We start from the raw sequence: 19,814 nt of genomic DNA, 5'->3' as shown, positions 1-19,814 counted from the left end.
TGTAATCTCCTTACTACTGGGGTGACACACTGTAACAAACCTCTTCCTCATGTAATCTCCTTACTACTGGGGTGACACACTGTAACAATCCCCCTCCTCATGTAATCTCCTTACTACTGCGGTGACACACTGTAACAAACCTCCTCCTCATGTAATCTCCTTACTACTGGGGTGACACACTGTAACAAACCTCCTCCTCATGTAATCTCCTTACTACTGGGGTGACACACTGTAACAATCCCCCTTCTCATGTAATCTCCTTACTACTGGGGTGACACACTGAAACAATCCCCCTCCTCATGTAATCTCCTTACTACAGGGGTGACACACAGTAACAAACCTCCTCCTCATGTAATCTCCTTACTACTGGGGTGACACACTGCAACAAACCCCCTCTCCTCATAAAATCTCCTTACTACTGCGGTGACACACTGTAACAAACCTCCTCCTCATGTAATCTCCTTACTACTGCAGTGACACACTGTAACAAACCTCCTCTTTATTTAATCTCCTTACTACTGGGGTGACACACTGTAACAAACCTCCTCCTCATGTAATATCCTTACTACTGGGGTGACACACTGTAACAAACCCCCTCATCATGTAATCACTTTACTACTGAGTTGACACTGTAACAAACCTTCTCCTCATGTAATCTCCTTACTACTGGGGTGACACACTGTAACAAACCTCCTCCTTGTGTAATCTCCTTACTACTGGGGTGATACACTGTAACAAATCTCCTCCTCATGTAATCTCCTTACTACTGGGGTGACACACTGAAACAAATCTCCTCCTCATGTAATCTCCTTACTACTGGGGTGACACACTGTAACAAACCTCCTCCTCATGTAATCTCCTTACTACTGGGGTGACACACTGTAACAAACCTCCTCCTCATGTAATCTCCTTACTACTGGGGTGATACACTGTAACAAACCTCCTCATGTATTTTCCTTACTACTGGGGTGACACACTGTAACCAACCTCCTCCTCATGTAATCATCCACTACTGGGGTGACACACTGTAACAAACCTCCTCCTCATATAATCTCCTTACTACTGGGGTGACACACTGTAACAAACCTCCTCCTCATGTAATCTCCTTACTACTGGGGTTATGGTTCAGGGCGGGAGTTAGGGCAGATGTATGGAGGCCCTATCGTCTGCCCCAAAAGTAATCACGGGGTGCCAATGGGCTAGGGGGGGGGGGCAAAAAAAGTGTGGTAGAAAAATGTTTTAAAAATATAGAAAAATCCCCCCCCCCCCCAAAAAAAAAAAAAAAAAAAAAAAAACTTTTTTAATCACCTCCCCCCATTTTCAAAATAGAATATTATAAAAAATAAAAAAATAAACATATTTGATATCACCACATGCGTAGAACGATTAAATTATTACATTTCACTTGGTCAATGGCCTAAATGCAAACAGATTCCAAACACCAAATTTGCTGAGTTTTGGCCACATCACACCCTTTTTTTTTTTTTTTTAAGTGGCCGAACACAGGTGGAAAAATAAAAAAGTTATAGGGGTCAGCACACGGCAATGAACAGAGTTTTTGTTTTTCAAATAACATTTTTTTCTTTTAATCATAAACCAAAACATTAACTATCCAAGTTTGTTACCATTGGAATTGTACTGATCCATAGAATTAAGGTAGCACGTCTGTTTTATTATGACCTCCCCAAAAAATTATTCCCCCCACAAAATTGCACAGTTTCATTTTTTTTCCATTTTCCCTACAAATAATTTTTTTCTTGCTGACTTCGTAATATCTTACATGATGAAATAAAGTGCGCCAGTGAAAAGTACAACCTGTTCCATTTAAAAATGTTTTTTTTAAATTAAGCCTTAAAGGGGTACTCCGCCCCTAGACTATCTAAAGGATAGCGGATAAGATTTTTGATTGCGGGGATCCTGTCGCTGGGAACCCCCGCGATCTCTCCTGCTGCACCCCCGTACATCAGCAGCCAGGAGCTATGTTTACTGCATGGCTGATGACGGGCAATACAGGGGAAGGGTATCGTGACGTCACAGCCCCGCCCCCTCATGAAGTCACGCCCCGCCCCCTCAATGTTAGCCTACAGGAGGGGGCGTGATGTTTGCCACATCCCCTCCCATAGACTTGCATTGAGGGGCAGGGGCGTGATGTCACGATACCCCGTCCCTTGCCCTGTATCGCCCGTCATCAGCCACAGAGCAAACATGGCTGCTGATGTACGGGGGTGCAGCAGGAGAGATTGCGAGGGTTCCCTGCGCCAGGATCCCCACGATCGGACATCTTATGCCCTATCCTTTGGAGAGGGGATAAGATGTCTTAGAGCCGGAGTACCCCTTAATACAACTTTGGCAGTGGAAAAATAAATAGGTTCTATGGGTCTTAGAAGGTGAGGGGGAAGAAAATGTAAGCCAGAAATTAAAATTCGGGGTCGGGAAGGGGTTAAGGCTCCAGTCATGTAAAACATATCCTAAAAAAGTGTATAGCTGAATGATTCACTAACATTTTTAGATCATGTTTGCTATCCTGTTCTACTGCCCTGGGGCCATATTACAGGGATAATGCAAAGGATATCTAACTAAAATACTTAAAGGTGTAAATATAGTCATGTTTAACCTTCGCTTTTCGTGAATTTTGTAATGGATTCTGATTTCTGCATACAATTTCAATACTAGGAGGCAACAAAGCACATGCTAAGCCCTACCCCACTGTTCTGTCTTGCTGAGGCTGTTAATAGAGACATATTTCCCCTGACAACAGGCAGTGGGTTGCAGATTGCACATAAAGGAGAAACATAGTGGCCAAGACTTTAGGGCTGTGTTAGGGACCGACCGGGGGACAGGGAGAGTGAGCCCTAAACTGACCCTAAAACCGCTCTCCCTGCCTACTTGTCCACTCACCCTAAACGGTGAGTCGACAACTGGGCGCTGGTCCCTCCCTGAACTAAAGTGCTGAGGCCTAATGAAAACACACACACTAATAAATAGTCGGTCACCAACCAGAAAACTAACTGGAACATACAACTCTATAGTAGATAAGTTCAGAGAACACAGATCAGTGAGCAGCACAGAGGACATCATCAGTGGACATGAACAGAGGACACTAAAGATCATTGGACATGAACAGAGGACTCAGTGGTCATGAACAGAGGTTTCTATAGATCTTTGGTCATGAACAGAGGTCACTATAGATAAGTAGACATGTACAAAACTCAAGAGATCAGAATACAAGAACTAATAACAAAGTCAACAAACTTCAGGAACAGACAGGAATATAACATAATCCCCCAGAACGTCCAATAGCCTCCAAGTCCATGGACCAGAAAAAGGGATCTATAGCTAAACAGGAATTATCGCAGTCCCCCAGATAACCTCCAGTAGAAACAGGAATGTCTTGATACTAGAACGCAATCTCCCAGAGTCCACCTTGGAGCACGGAGATATCTTGTACTAATTCTCAATTCCCCAGATCCCCATGGAAAGGTAACAGGGATATCTAGATACACAGGATATAAAATAGAACACTGTTCACACTGAACACAAGACAGGAAACCACAATCCCTCAGGAACGCCCAGTAGACTCCAAGTCTCCATGGACCAGAAACAGGGATGCCAGATAGGATACTGTTCACACTGAACAAAAGACAAGATGAGTCTAAGCAGACTCCACAGGATATAAATATAGGACACTGTTCACACTGAACACATGAACTGGACAATCCACTCCACTATAGGAATAGCCATTAATAATAAATCAAAATAGACTGCTGACCAGCAGCACAAACCCCGCAGTGTGGTCAGGATGCTGGCCCAGCAGGAAAACAGAAACATAAAACAAAGAACTTCACATAAATGGATACAAGAGAATATACAGTGTGAACAGACACATAACAGAAAGGATATACAAATCCTAAAACCGACTAAACAAACACAAACAGCTTAAAATCTACTAAGAGCACGCCAAAACATGGCTAAAACCAGAAGATACAAAGTGCATGCTAAAACAGATATAGTAGATTAAAAGCTCAAATAAGAAGAGTGTCACCCAGCCTCCATTGGCAGCATGTCCAACATGTTAGCAAGACAGGGTACAAAGAAGTTATCTGTAATCACCATCAACCAGAGGCTAGCCTGTGCTGACATAAAATAGACACACCCGAAAGACTATTGGCCAACAGAGGCCTGGGCTGAAAAGACCAGAAACATTTAACCGTTCCCTGGCCAGGAAACATAAAACTGTTCACAAACAAGCAATGTGATAGCTGTGTGTGAACCCAGACCAATACAGACATGACAGGCTGTTTTTCTTTAGTAAATAGTTCTTTTTGGTTAATGATGTGATCTACAAATATGTTAGGAATCACATTGGTTATCAAATAGTCAGGTTGTCAACCAAGTTTTTTTTAGTTTTTTTTTAACAACAGTCCCAGATTATTGCAACATTCTAGCAAAACCCTCTACAGTATTGCCATTTCCCCCCTTGTTTTATAGCCAGCACAACGCATCTCAACACATCAGATAAAGTTTGTACCAATTACAAAGAGATCCTGTGAAATACTCTGGTGCAGTTTATTTAAAATAACAACCCCCAAACTTGGACTTGTTTTTAGACACTTTTTACGCCTTTCCATATGGCAAAGGCATGTTGCTTCATAGTAAAAGGGGTATAGATTATCAAAAGGGGTGTGGCTTGAGTTGCAATGCTCCTGTTGGAGTATGATCCCTAAAACTACAAATCCCATGATTCCTTGTTTGTAAGTTTGAGGTCACTTTTCTTCCTCCCATACATTAGCCACCATTGAAACACACTGGAATCCCTTCAATGCAATAGACCAGTGTTTTCTGACCAGGCTTCCTCCAGCTGTTGCAAAAACAGGCTCCATCTGATCACCTGACTAGTGATGTAATGTCTTGGGCAGCACTGCAACATGGGAAAACGTGGTGTGATGTCACAAGGGGGCGTGGCCAACCCCCGCAGCGCACACACAGCGTTCGGAACTAAATGTTACGAACGCTGGCCATTGGAGTACCCATTTCATGTCTCCCATGTAAATCAGGAAAAACTTTCACTGAATTTATTCCGCTGGATTCTGAAAGGGGTATTCCGGGCAAAAACATTTTATCCCCTATCCAAAGGATAGGGGGATAAGATGTCTGATCGTGGGGGGCCTGCCGCTGGGACCCCCTGCGATCTCTCTGCAGCACCCGCATTCTACGAGGGAGCTGCTTCTCCAGTTTCGGAAACCACCATGTTTCCGGGACTGGGGAAGTGACGTCACGCCACGCCTCCTCCATTCATGTCTATGGGATGAATTCATAGACATGAATGGAGGGGGCGTGGCGTGACGTCACGTCCCCAGTCCCTTAGGTTTCCAAAACTAGAGACGCAGTCCCCGCATAGAATGCGGGTGCTGTAGAGTGATCGCGGGGGGTCCCAGCAGCGGGCCCCCCCGAGATCAGACATCTTATCCCCTATCCTTTGGATAGGGGATAAAACGTTTTTGCCCTGAATACTCCTTTAAGGAATAAAGTGTACGGCCATGCTCCCTTTAAGTCCTTTGCAGCTTTGCAAGTCACCGTATCCCGTAATTGTATTTTTTCCTTTCTCTCCCTTCCATTAGTTTCAGGTAAATAAGAGAACGTAATGGTCCCACCATTAATCCTCAGCACAAAGTGAAGGTGACAGAGCTGGAAACATTATGTAAATGATTGATACTATTTTTGCATGTTTTGTTTTAATAGGTATCACTGAGCCCTTCCATTAATAAAGCCTCTGTGCTCCAGTCTGTAACAGATCCGTGTCAGACTATGGAAGTAATATATTCCACAGATACCAGGAAATGACAGTTTGGATTATTTTAAGCTTAATTAAAATGTGCAATTTTTTTTTTCTTCTCTTAATTATCCCAAATTAATTAGAAATTACTCATAGGTAATCTTTTGCTCTTACCAGTCACAGATTTAAGAGCTCGTGCCTTTTTTTTTTTTTTTACACCTTCTTCGCCTCCCGGTTCTGCTGCGCCGCGAGCACGCAAGCAGTAAATTGTGTTGTCAGTGCTAAGAAATAATATTGATGACTGCAAAATTAAAGTAAATTATGAGAAGGTAAACAAATGTAATTAATGGCGCTGGAGGGAGTCGCCAAAAGTATAGGCTGTCGCTTAAATATTTAGGAATGTTTCTTTTTCTTCTTTTTTTTTTTTTTTTTTGCATTTTAATTTATTTTCATTTCTACACAGGGAATGTGTGCTAAACAGGGAATGGATCAGATAATGTTTTTTTACTAATTAAAAATAAATCCTGCCGAGAACGCCATAATTCTGATGAAATTTATTAAAAAAAAAAAAAAAGCTCCCCCAAAAACCTGGACTACTATACTATATCTACTATGTGTTTTTGACAGTTTTTATGTCTTTCCATAACAGGGGTTGCGGTTTCATAGTAGAAGGGACTTGGCTTATCAAATGGGGCGTGGCTTGAATTGGTTCGCTATGCTCTACAGTTGCACCCAAAATTTTGATACACTTTTCTGGCACAATGTAAGCACAAATAATAATTGGCGCAAAGTCAGATGAAATTATATGAATATGCACCATATTTATCAAACAGTCTGGGCCACTGGGGCATTCTTAGATTCTGTAATATAAGGCTAGGTTCACATTACGGAATTTCCGACCAGAATTACACTTAATTACTATTGCTGGCAATGGGTTTTCACTGCACAGTGCAGCCGGAAATTCTGCAGTGTGAACCTAGCTTAAGACTAGGTTCGCGTGACAGAATGTCTGGCCCGGAAATATTGGACATATAGCAGGTACTGGCAGAATATTTTGTTCCCAATGCTTGGAACGGGCGGCGGGGGTCGTGACATCACAGCCATGCCCCTCGTGACGTCACGTCACGCCCCCTCAATGCAGGTCTATGGGAGGCCACCACGCCCCCTCCCATAGACCTGCATTGAGGGGGCGTGGTGTGACATCATGAGGGGTGTGACTGTGACATCACAACCCCCGCCACCCACACCCAGCATTTTAAATGAAAGCTAGGTTCTGAACAGAGATCCTTTGGATAGGGGATAAGATGTCTAGGAGTAGAGTATCCATTTAACCCCTTAAGGACTCAGGGTTTTTCAGTTTTTACACTTTTGCTTTTTCCTCCTTACCTTTTAAAAATCATAACCCTTTCAATTTTCCACCTAAAAATCTGTATACTGTATATCCTGATTCTATAGAGATATCAGCAGTATACAGATAGAGCTGGAGGGGAGGTGAATAACTACTATATATCCTGATCCCATAGAGATAGCAGCAGTATACAGATAGAGATGTAGGGGAGGTATATAACTTCAATATATCCTGATCCCATAGAGATAGCAGCAGTATACAGATAGAGCTGTAGGGCAGGTGATTCACTACTATATATCCTGATTTCTTAGATATAGCAGCAGCAGTATACAGATAGAGCTGGGAGGGGTCTAAGAAATAGCAAGAAGTCAGCTAATCCAGGACTGACTCCTTCTTTTACCACATCAAACACTGTGATTTTTTGTGAGTCAAACAGGAGATCACATGCCCCAGTTTCAGTAATAACACACACGGATATGCAGCTGTGCTGGAACAAAACAGATGGTGCTGTAGGACAAGTGATGGTGAGTGTGCATGATATGGGCATAACAAAAAAAAAAAACCTGGAGTACTTCTTTAAAACCAAGTGTTCAATTCCCAGTAGAATACTCTATTCTAACATCGTAGATCATATCCAGAGGATCCAGATTCCAGGGGTTGTCCACGGCAAGAACCCGAACCCAAAAAGTCCTGACGGAGTCCATTATAAATCCAGACGATTTGTTTCTATCCATCGGGAAAAAAACAGGTTTGATCTAGGCTCCATTACGATGCTGGTGTGAACAGAGACTAAACCTACGACCATCCTCGCTACAAAGTGTCGGAATGTTTCTATGGAATAAAGTAGGTTTATATGTTTCTTATGCACAATATTCCTACTTTGTGGCACAGATCGACTCACATCGGAGACACTAAAAATCCATTACTATTAATATCTTCCTCGGTTTTCAGTGATTTCATAAATATCTTTTATGTCAGAACACTTCTCGGAGTGAGATGCGATAGAATTCCCTCTACGGCCATGAAAGTCTTACGAAAAGTAAACCGCCTTCTCTGAGTCTATTTAAAGAACATAAATTAAATCTTATATTTGTAAACAATAAACCGGTCCATGGACAAACCCGAAAATACAAAAAAATAAGCATAAAATCACCTGTGCCTATTATATGTGCAACCTAAAGGGGAACTCTAGTCATGGCAAGTGAAAGAATGTCACTAGGACAGTGTTTCCCAACCAGTGTGCCTCCATCTGTTGCAAAACTACAACTCTCAGCATGCCCGGACAGCCTTTGGCTGTCCGGGCATGCTGGGAGTTGTAGTTTTGCAATAGATGGAGGCACTCTGAATGGGAAACACTGCCGTAGAGAGTCAATAATTGTTGAAAATACCCTTAAAAACAGAGCATGCAGCCCCAACACGTGTTTTGCTAATGCTTCTTCTGGGGGAGCTGTCCATTAATGGGAGTTGTTGTTTGGCAACAGCTAGAGGCACCCTAGTTGGAAAACACTGCCATAGCTACTCAATAAAAGTAGAAATACCCTTAAAAAGTAAAACATGCAGCCCCAACACGTATTTCGCTAATGCTTTTTCTGGGGGTGCTGTCCATTAATGGGAGTTGTTGTTTTACCAAAGGCTTTCCAGGGAGTTGTTTTGCAACAGCTGGAGACACCTTGGCTGGGAAAGACTGCCATAGAGAGTCAATAATAATAGGAAATACCCTTACAAACTATAGCATGCAGCCCCAACACATGTTTCGCTAATGCTTCTTCTGGGGGTGCTGTCCATAGGTGGGAGTTTTACAACAACAGGAGGCACACTTTGGCCATCTGGGCATGTTGGGAGTTGTAGTTTTGCAAAAGCCAGAGGCACACTTGTTGGGAAACACTTCACTAGGTTATACCAAAACTTGCTGATCAATGAGGGTCTGACAGCTGGGACCACCATTTCCAAATGGGATTCCACGGAAATATTCAACTCATAAATATTCGATTTTGTCTACCAATTTTTGCATCCGCTCTGTGAACATAGCCTAAGGCCTAAGGCCATTTCCGGGTGAACATTCTGCAGACAGCAGGCGCCGGCTCTAAAACCATTCGGAAATGCTCAGTCTCCGTAGACGGCAATGCATTTCTGAGTGGATTCTGCCGAAACAATAGAAACGTCTATTCTTTCTGCGGATGCCGGAATCAGGAATTCCGCTGTGTGCACAGTGCAGCAGAATCCCATTGAAATCAATAAGACTCTCCTGCAGCAGAATGTCAGTGCAGATTTTTTTTCTGCACGGACATTCCACCGTGTGAACGTGGCCTTAGAGTGCAGCAGTTAATTTAGTCGATCCTCAGTGTCAGTACTTCTCGGGCATACACCATCTCCATTGATGGGAATTCATTCTAGTCGGGAATTATAATCTCCACAGTGGAAATTCAGCAGTGTGCACGGTGCAGCAGAACCTTATTGAAGACAATTGAAGGCTACAGCACCAGAATGTCCGCCTGGAGAGATTCAAGGCGGACATTCCGGTGCTGCAGCCTTCCATTGTATTCAGTAACATTCTGCTGCACTGTGCACACTGCTGAATCTCCTTTGTGTGCATGTGATCGTATTTTGTAGCTTGCATGTTACATACCTGCAGCAAATAGTGAATGATAAGGCCATGTTCACAAGGCTAAAAAAGTGCGGAATGTTCACTCGGAAAATGCAGACAGACATTCTGCACATTTGGTTTATTTGGCGCCATCTACATGAAGACGGAAATATATTTCAGAGCGGAATCTGCAGGAACAATGAACCTGTTCAATGTTTCTGCAGCCGCCAGAATCTTGATTTCCGTCATGTGCATAGAGCAGCAGAATCGCATTCAAATCAATGGGACACTGCCCGACATCACCTGACACACAAGCTGTGGATCTGTGTGATGATGAGTGATGGTAATGTCATCAGGGGGCGGCTTCACACACCACAGATGAAGCAGCCAAGCCCCCTTTCAGCGCCTGACTTGTGATGTATTGTCTCGGGCCACACAGCAAGCTGGGAAAGGTCAGATACAAACACTCATTTTGTTGGCTACCGGAAATTTACTTCTGGGGAAAAGAAAAAGAAAGAAATTCAATACCAACCACCAGACACAGTTAAAGGGGTACTGCACTGGAAAACATTTTTTTTTTTTTTTTTTTAATTAACTGGTGCCAGAAAGTTAAATAGATTTGTAAATTATAGAGAAAGAAATATTTACTGCATGACCACCGCAATCCACAAACCGCTATCACCTACCTCCGATACAACTCCATCATTTGCTGTTTTCACACCTGGCTGTATTACATCCGCCATTCCACCAGATGCCGAGAGATCCTCCACGAGGCTTTCCTTCCTTTGTTTCCGGAGTAAGATCCATCTACCTCCGAGTATATTTCCATCTCCAGAGCCACTTCGTGACCGGTGACTTCTCCTCGGCCTGCGGCAACCGGGCCCGTCACCGCAAGCGCATGCCAGCGCTGGACACAGCCTCCACTACATCTGTCATCGAGCCTGCATTTATTTCGTGACCGGTGATCTTTTCTTTGGCTTGTGGCATCCGGGCCCGTCACCGTAAGCGCTAGCGCTGGACACAGCCTCCACACATCCATCTCTCGGACGTCCAGCCAAAAACTACCTTTAGGAGTTGGTAACTATATCACTTTGTGAACTGTTCTAAATCACATGAGAACGGAGTGTACCGTACAAAAGTACACTATGTCGGTTTGCATTATATTGGGATAGCGGTAGAATATAATTTACATGCTATATTTTAACATTTTTTAATATATGCTTTGTATTCAAATACCATACCTCCCCACAAGGGCCCTGTGGTAGGAGGCATTTATGTATTAGATTTGCATAATTTTATTTCTCATTTGTAATAATTTATATTAATTTATATTAAATTTGTACATCATTTAAAGTGAAGCACAGTCCGATTTATTTTTCTGTAATTTCATCATCATGTACCATTTTATGGTATTAGTCTAGACGCATTTGGTACCCCCCTTTTTATCCTTATAGATTTGTAAATTACTTCTATTAAAAAATCTTAATCCTTCCAGTACTTATCAGCTGCTGTTATGATCCACAGGAAGTTCTTTTCTTTTTGAATTTCCTTTCTGCCTGACCACAGTGCTCTCTGCTGACATCTCTGTCCATTTTAGGAACTGTCCAGAGTAAGAGCAAATCCCCATAGAAAACATATCCTGCTCTGGACAGTTCCTAAAATGGACAGTGGTGTCAGCAGAGAGCACTATGGTCAGACAGAAAGGAAATTCAAAAAGAAAAGAACTTCCTGTGGATCATCACAACAGCTGGTAAGTACTGGAAGGAATAAAAATTTTTAATAGAAGTAATTTACAAATCTGTTTAACTTTCTGGCACCAGTTGATTAAAAAATTTTTTTTTCCAGTGGAGTACCCCTTTAAGTGAAGTATATTAGTAACTAGACTAACTCTGCTGCCCCTGTCTCACATTCAAAGAACCAAAAATCCCGGTATACCCCTTTAATGTTCGTCAAGTCAAATATAGCAGAATCTGTGAAGAAACCACTGACCGACATGTGAACACAACCTAATTCTCAAAGCCAGACATATTCCCCCCCCCAAAAAAAGGGTAAAGTGAACCTTTGAAGTAAACCTATACCTGAGCTCAACTATTTATTTCCTTCTTCTGGATCAACACAGCCGGCTTGGTATAGATACATTCATCAGAGCGGACGGATACATTCAAGACATCAAAACAGAAAAGTACAGAGTACGCTTTCCAGTAGACCACCTCTTCAAGAAAACCGCCCCCCTTATCCAAACCAGATTTCCTGTGACCATGGGGCCCATTTTCTTTAAGAAGACCACCCCCAGAGAAGACCACTTTCCAATGTACCTATAGATACATTCATCAGATTGGATACATTTAAGACATCAAAACAGAAAAGTAAAGAGTACGCTTTCCGGTAGACCACCTCTTCGAGAAAACTGACCCCCTTATCCAGGCCATATATCCTATGACCATGGGGGCCATTTTCATTGAGAAGACCACCCCCAGAGAAGCCCACTTTCCAATGTACCTATAGATACATTTATCAGATCGGATACATTCAAGACATTAAAACAGAAAACAGCAAAGTACAGAGTACGCTCTCCGGTAGACCGCCTCTTCGAGAAAACCACCCTCCTTATCCAGACCAGATTTCCTATGACCACTGGGGCCATTTTCTTTGAAAAAAACCACCCCCAGAGAAGAACACTTTCCAATGTACCGGAATAGCTTTCACTGTAAATCAAATAAACTATTACAAAATAAAAAAAATTATTCTGTAACATAAATTACCATAGATCTAAACATTCCTTTTTACATTACCTTTTGTATTTATGTTATTTATTTTTGCTGTTTTTTTTTACTAAACTATGTTGGTTAAAAAACAAACAAAAAAAAACCAGAAGCCTCTTCAAAACCGCTGAGTAGATTTTTGCTGTTGTGTCGTATGGTTCAGGTTTACAGTGAAGAGGGAAAGAGCTTATGAATTCCTTTCCACTTGCACGAGAAGTCGCTGCCAAGACAGAGTGGACTTGGCCGGTGAATGGCTTACCTTGATAGTAGTTGATCTAATGTGTTTTTTGGCTAAAAACCCATCGTGCATGAAGAGTGAAAAAAGGAAATAAATTATGTGAGCGCTCTGAATACGTCTCCTTTAGATGCAGTAGAAGGCGATCGCAGCAGTTTAGGAACGAATACAAATGTACTTAGGATCCATATAGAAATCATGTTCGGGAAAACGAGGGCAGCAACGTGATTAAATAGGTACTCCGCCCCTAGACATCGTATCCCCTATCCTATCGATGGGATCCCCGCGATCTCTGTGCAGCACCCAGCGGTCGTTTAGAATGTTGAGGTTATGATGTCACACCCCCTCGTGACACCACACCACGCCCCCTCAATGCAAGTCTATGGGAGGGGGCGTGGCGGCCGCCACGCCCCCTCCCATAGACTTGCATTGAGGGGGGCATGGTGGGTCGTCACGAGGGGCGTGGCCCTGATGTCACGACACACTCGTCACCCGCAAAATTTTCCGAACGCCGGGGCAGCGGAGTACCCCTTTAAGTTGGTAGGCAGGAGCCTCCGGGATAAAGGTAAAAGCCTTGAAGATTCTATAGATTTTGTTTGCTTGTTTGTTTTTTGTTTTTTTAACTATCCAAAAATAGAAATGTGGGGTTTTTTTTATTTCCCAGAATGCTTGGGAGTATCCAAATAAGAAAATGTGAGTAGGAAATTGTGGACATCTTGTCGGACAAAGAATAAAGCTTGTCCCATTCTCGTAATTCCTTCAGCACGTGGCTCATTTGGATCTTGAGGATACAGTGGATTTTTTATTTTTTTCTTATTATTATTTTTCGTTGTTTACTTTCCTTATTTATTTTTCCCCATATCAATAACGTTCACCATCACTAGTCCTACAGCACCATGTTTTTCATTCCAGCACAACTGCATTCATGAGTTTCTTAATAGTCACTGGGTCATGTGATCACCAGTCTGACCTACAGAAAATCACAGTGTTTAATATGTCAGAGGAAGTGGTCAGTCCTGGGTCATCTGGTAACCTGGCAATTACAGGATGACATCATCACCTATCAGATTCCTCCTGTTAGGTCCCAGACTCCTCCCAATCCCAGCTCTATCTGTATATTGCTACTGATATCTCTGCTATCTCATTGAGATCAGGATATATAGTAGTTATACACCACCCCTCCAGCTCTATCTGTATACTGCTGCTATCTCTATGGGATCAGGATATATAGTAGTTATACACCTCCCTTCCAGCTCTATCTGTATACTGCTGCTATCTCTATGGGAAAGCAGCAGTATACAGTCGGGGGGGGGGGGGGTCACTGTGGGGGGGTCACTGTATTAGATTGGGTATCCTCCAAAAAAAAAATTCTTGTCAGTCCTGTTCACCTTAATATTCACCCAACCCTCCTTTTCATTGCTCAAAAATAGGTTCTGGAAACTCAGTAGTAATGTATCATTAATCTGGACCATTTTGTTCTAAAAGATATTTTTACCTTTTTTTTATATATCGTGGTGCTCTTTTTGTTAACACTTTCTGTGCCGTGCATTGGAATGCATGTTGGTGAGCCGTAAATCAACCCCTCTGCAGTAAATAAAGGAACAATCCCAGAGAGTGTTCACCAAAAAGGAATCCGAGATTAGACATCCAGCCCGTATACAATTTATAGCCTCTAACATTTTCTTGGAGACGGTCTCTGCTGGGAGGTAAATGGTAGAAGAAGGCGACGTGACAGTGAAGGCGACGTGACAGTGACATACTGTAATTACACGATCACCATTCATTTATGCAAGACAGGAGATACAGCTGAGGAGGCTGACAATCCAAAAAAGAAAAGACGTAAGGAAAATGGGTAATATAGCAAAAAATGTATTTGTTCGGGATTTGGTTGTAGGATCTAATTACCAAAGACTTTATAGTATTATATTTTGGTCTGTGGATTCTTTAGTCCGTCGGAAAAAGGTTTCTTCTCCATCTATACGGAACATGTGACGCCCCCAGTTATAATTATACATTGTAATCTTGGTTGTTATCATTGTACAGGAATTATCAGTAAGATTTTATAGGTTATATGTAAATTATTCTTTAACCCCTTAATAGAGTACTCTGTCCATAGACATCTTATCCCCTACCTAAAGGATAGGGAAATAGGTTGTCTGATCGTTGGGGTCGCCGCTCTTCGGTGCAGCACCCCAGGCATGCGGTGCATGGAGTGAACTAACTCCACTTAGTGCCGGATGACTGGCGACCACAGCCGCCATGCCCCCCTCCATTCATGTCTAAGGGAGAAGGCATGAAGGTTGTTTACTAGCCGTCACATTCCCTTCCATAGACATGAATGGAGGGGGCGTGGCATATCGTCACAAACACGGAAGCCCCAGGCTTCCATGTTCATGAAAGCTGCACCGCCAGCCTGGAGATAGCGGGGGTCCCAGCGTCCGGACAACTTGTAATCAGACATCTTATCCCCTATCCTTGGGATAGGGCATAAGATGTCTTGGGACAGAGTACCCCTTTAAGGACAATCAACATAAATGTATGTCCTAGTGCGATGGGACCACCAGGGCATACATTTACATCCTGTACATGACACGAGCATCGGAGTGGTGCTCACTTCATGCACGTCAGGTCCCGGATGCAACCTCCGGTAATGGCAGACATCAGCAATCGTGCCATTAACCCCTCAGATGCCGTAATCAATATAGATCCTGGCATATGCGGCAAAGCAGCACTGAACAGTATTAGTAATCTAATGAGTGCTATAGATAGTTCCCTATGGGGAGATAAAATGTGAATTTTTTTTTAACAAAATGTGAAAAAGCCCCTTCCCCAATAAAAATTGTAAATTGCCCCTTTTCCCCATTTTACTTAAAAAAGTGTAAAAAATAAAAAAAATAAACATATTTTGTATCTGCAGGTGCGTAATCCCGTATGGTGAACGGCGTGAATGTAAAAAAATATATATATTCTGAAATTGCTGCTTTTTGGCCACATCATGTCCCAGAAAAATTAAATAAAAAGTGATTAAAAGTCACATATATGCATAACTTGGTACCAATAAAAACTACAAATCACAGCACAAAAAATGAGCCCTCATAGAACCCGTATATGGAAAGAAAGATAGAGAGTTATAGGGGTCAGAATAGGGTGATTAAAAACATTTATTTTGTTTAAAAAGTTTTAATTTTTTTATAAAGCAGAACAATAATAGTTAAGCGTGTAAACATCATCTTGATTGTCTTGACCCACAGAATAAAGGGAACCTGTCAGTTTTACCGTCCTCAAGGGGTTAAATAAGCGCTCCAGGTTTACCCCTTTTATGCACACTCACCATCACTAGTCCCACACAGCCATTCTTGAAACTTTGTCATGTGATCACCAGTCTGGCTCACAGAAAATCACAGTGCTTAATATGTCAGAGGAAGTGGTCAGTCATGGGTCAGATGACTTCCTGTGAACTACAGGATGACATCATCACCTATCAGATCCCTCAGCTCCTAGACCCTTCCCAGCTCCATCTGTATACTGCTGCTGCTTTGTCTATGGGATCAGGATATACAAAAAAGTTATACACTTCCCTGAGACTGTGTTTACACAAAACACTGTGGCAGTTTTTTTTTCTGCTTTTGCCGTGATTTTACCTTTGCAAAAATTGTGCTATTTACTGCAATTACACAAAGTTATTTTTCTCTAAAAAACATACTTTGAATAAGAAAAAGTAATGTAGTGTGAACTGACACTAACCCTCTTATCAGTCTCAGCAGTTTAGGCTTCTGGTTGCTGCAGTCTAGCTAGGTTATTGGTCTCATTAGGTGAATTGCAGTGATGAGACTCCCCTCCCTCTCTCTCTGCAAAGCCAGACGATTCATTGGAAATGTAGGCAGCATTCTCAGGTTACAGTCCCCCAAATAATCTTGGATTCATGTCTTAGAGAACAAATCAAAAATGTATTCTTGTAGAGGGTCATTTAAAATGCACACAACCACGGATAATGGATAAGGCCAAGATCAGGAACCGGAGAAGTACTACAAATACCAAACAAAGTATACAAGGAGGTAAACAGAAGCAAGGTCAGGATTAAGACGAGTACAAACAACAGATGAAGTCTGAATGAAAGGAAGCAACACAGAGGTCAGCTAACAAAACCGAGGTTAGAAACTGGAGAGGTACTACAAGTACCAGAGAAGGTATCCAAGGAGGTAAGCAAAAGTGAGGTCAAGTGACATAATCAAAGTTAGAAACAGAAACAGAGTTGGCAGCAACATCTATAAAGCACAAATGGGGCCTGATAGGAAATACTCATCTTATGGTGATACTGTGCGAAAAGACATGACGGGAAGTTGGAGAAGACGTTAAAGCCTCTGGTTGCCTGGCACTGTGATCACTTAGTGATGTGGTGATGAAACCGAGCAAGGTGGGTAACTCCTTAGTGGCAAGTTATTGACTTAAAATCTCTGTGTTTCAACGACTGGAGATGTGACGCCACGTCACGCCCCCTTGTGATGTCACGTCACACCCTCTCCATTGATGTCTTTGGTAGGGGGCGTGACGCCCCCTACCAAAGACATGAATGGAAAGGGTGTGACGTGATGTCTCGAATGGAGGGGGCATGGTGTGACATCACAGGAGGGGGGGTGGGGGTGGCGTGATGTCACGTCTCCAGTCCCAGAAACACAGGGGTTTCCGAGACTGGAGCAGCAGACTGGCATAGAATGTGGGTGCTGCACGGAGATCGTAGAGGTGTACCCCCCTCCCCCCCCCCAGGACCCCAGCAATCTCCATGCAGCATCTGAGATGTCGGAATATCCCTTTAAAAGTCACTTCCCAATGGGGTTGTCGTCTTGTGGATCTGGAGCCTATTATGATCCAAAAGGATCTTTTGGTACATGAAGGGCAGGTCTGAGCCTGGTTATTGGCGATTGGAAAACTATTTTGATAAAAAAAACATTTTCTTATATTTTATTGACTGCATATCACTGTATGTCGATTAACATATAGCGTATAACATATAATCGCTTCTCGGCCTTTTGGCTAAGATCAAGTGTAGATCAAGTGTAGTATCTGTTCTTATCAGTGGTTAAGTTTCGCCATTGATGTAGGATGCATGCTGCATGGAGGAGCAAGTGTACAGGGGCGTTCCGGGGCTGATGTCATGTAACCAGCTCAACAGCTGCCCTCATGTGACCTGTTTCCTCAGGGTCTCGCCATGAGGTTGGGGGGTGTAGAGCCGAGGTACTTTTGTGCCACGGGGAGTGGTGACCCTGAGGTGCCGAAACTCACTGGATGTTATAGCTCACGCACTGCACCATATACTCTTCACCTTTGGCACTCACCCTTGGTATCCCGGCCTTCTGGCTAGGATCAGGGAAATTTTTATAGATCCGGCCACATAACCGGGCAGTATATCTGCACTCATTCACTTATTTATTATTTTTGTATGTCACTGTGCCACTTTACGTGTTTTGTTTGTACACAGGATTTGTCAGGAATGCGGTAGCCCTTCTGGGTGTTCCTCCTATTGGTCTAGGGGAGGTGTGTGTGGCCGATGGGTTCCTCACCTCCCTGCTACCCCTGAGCATCTTTGCATCGGTCAAGATAACATCAGTATACAGTATACGACTCCTTGGCTGATACCTTCGTTAACGCCAGGTGCATTTGTGGCCCCTTAGTAGCTTCAGCGAAAAGGGGCATCGAACCTGGATCCTTGCAGGTGCCTTTTGGCCCAGAGGTGAAGGGTAGGTTTGTTGGGGGGCCTCTCTCCTGTTGGAGAAGGGCTTAGCGATAGACCGCATCCTTTGTGCAGGTTTTTTTAGTGTGACACGTTTGCACTTTTTCTTGCTCTTTGGGTGATAGAAAGCACGTGCCTCGGCAAATTAAAAGAAAAGAAAAAAATATATATATATATAAATATATATATATATATATATATATAAAGATATGTGCATGTATTATTAAGGATGTGCAAGGGTTAATACTTTGCTCTTTACTGACAGCACAGGTGGATTGTGCTTTAAGAATGTCTGGAACATTGGTCACATGACTCCCCTCTACTATGCAGAAACTACTAAAAGCTTCTGAGGGAGGGGTCCACCCTTCTCTCCCCAGAGGTATAGAACCAGTCTAGCTTAGGCTAGAAAGCAGACTGTCTGCCTAATTCTAGAACATGTCGGTCATGATCACAGCACCGTGTGACATTTCAATAGATTTTACCCAAGACTGTCTCCAGTCCAAGTCAAGTGGGCATTAGTTTCAAGTATCCTGTTCTAAGAGGGTGATTATCGTCCAGTCAGAAGAGAGAATAGCTGAGCAAGGACTTTTCTGCAAACACTTAACTCCACGTAAGAACGCAGCTTCCAGATGTAAATGTAGCCTTTTTTTTTTTTTATGTGAATGCAACCTTATCTGGTGGAAATTTATTTGGTCAAATTGAGACCACCTTCTACCTGCATAAGTCAGAAATAAAGTGGTAATCCGCTTTTCAGATTTAAAAAACTTTTTATATGCTGTACATCTTGGCAAAACAATAGTTTTTGTAATATACTTCTTTAAAATATTTTCAAATTTTATTAAATTAAACTGCCTTTGAAAATCCAACCACTAGGAGTCCCCATACCTCCTGGGACACTGAGGAGTCCCACAGCAGCATTAGTGTGTCCAAGGGTCATGGACACAAGATGGCTTATTGACAAGGCTGCAGGAGGAACACAGCCTGCAGCAACACTGCTGTAACAGAGAGTTTTACCAGAGTTGTTCCTCCAGCTGTTGCAAAACTACAACTCCAAGCATGCCTGACAGTCAAAGGGTGTCTGGGCATGATGGAAGTTGTAGTTTTCCAAAAGCTGAAGGCAACACTGCTGCAAAAAAGAGTTATCCAAAGGCTTTACCTCCAACTATTCCAAAACTACAAGTCCCAGCATTACAGGACTGGCAAAGGATGACACACATGAATGACATAGGAAGATGTAAGTTATACACTCACCATATTGTCTTTGGTGGTAGAGTACAGGCAATCTACAATATAAAACAGAGTCCAGCTCCCCTCTCACTACTCAGTGCTTGGACCGGTGCCCGGCTAGGCACCCAGCAATACTGAAGAATAGGCAGGAAGTTCA

General features: G+C 42.8%; 1 protein-coding gene across 1 annotated transcript in view; it reads right to left on the bottom strand.

Annotated features, from left to right (window-relative positions):
* The window catches only part of DGKB (diacylglycerol kinase beta), a 579,157-nt gene that overhangs the window by 12,306 nt on the left and 547,037 nt on the right, over nt 1–19,814 (bottom strand). The gene's annotated exons all lie outside the window — the stretch shown is intronic.

Source organism: Hyla sarda, chromosome 5, assembly GCF_029499605.1.
Source record: "Hyla sarda isolate aHylSar1 chromosome 5, aHylSar1.hap1, whole genome shotgun sequence".
NCBI lineage: Eukaryota > Metazoa > Chordata > Amphibia > Anura > Hylidae > Hyla > Hyla sarda.
This window is presented reverse-complemented; position numbering and strand designations above follow the sequence as displayed.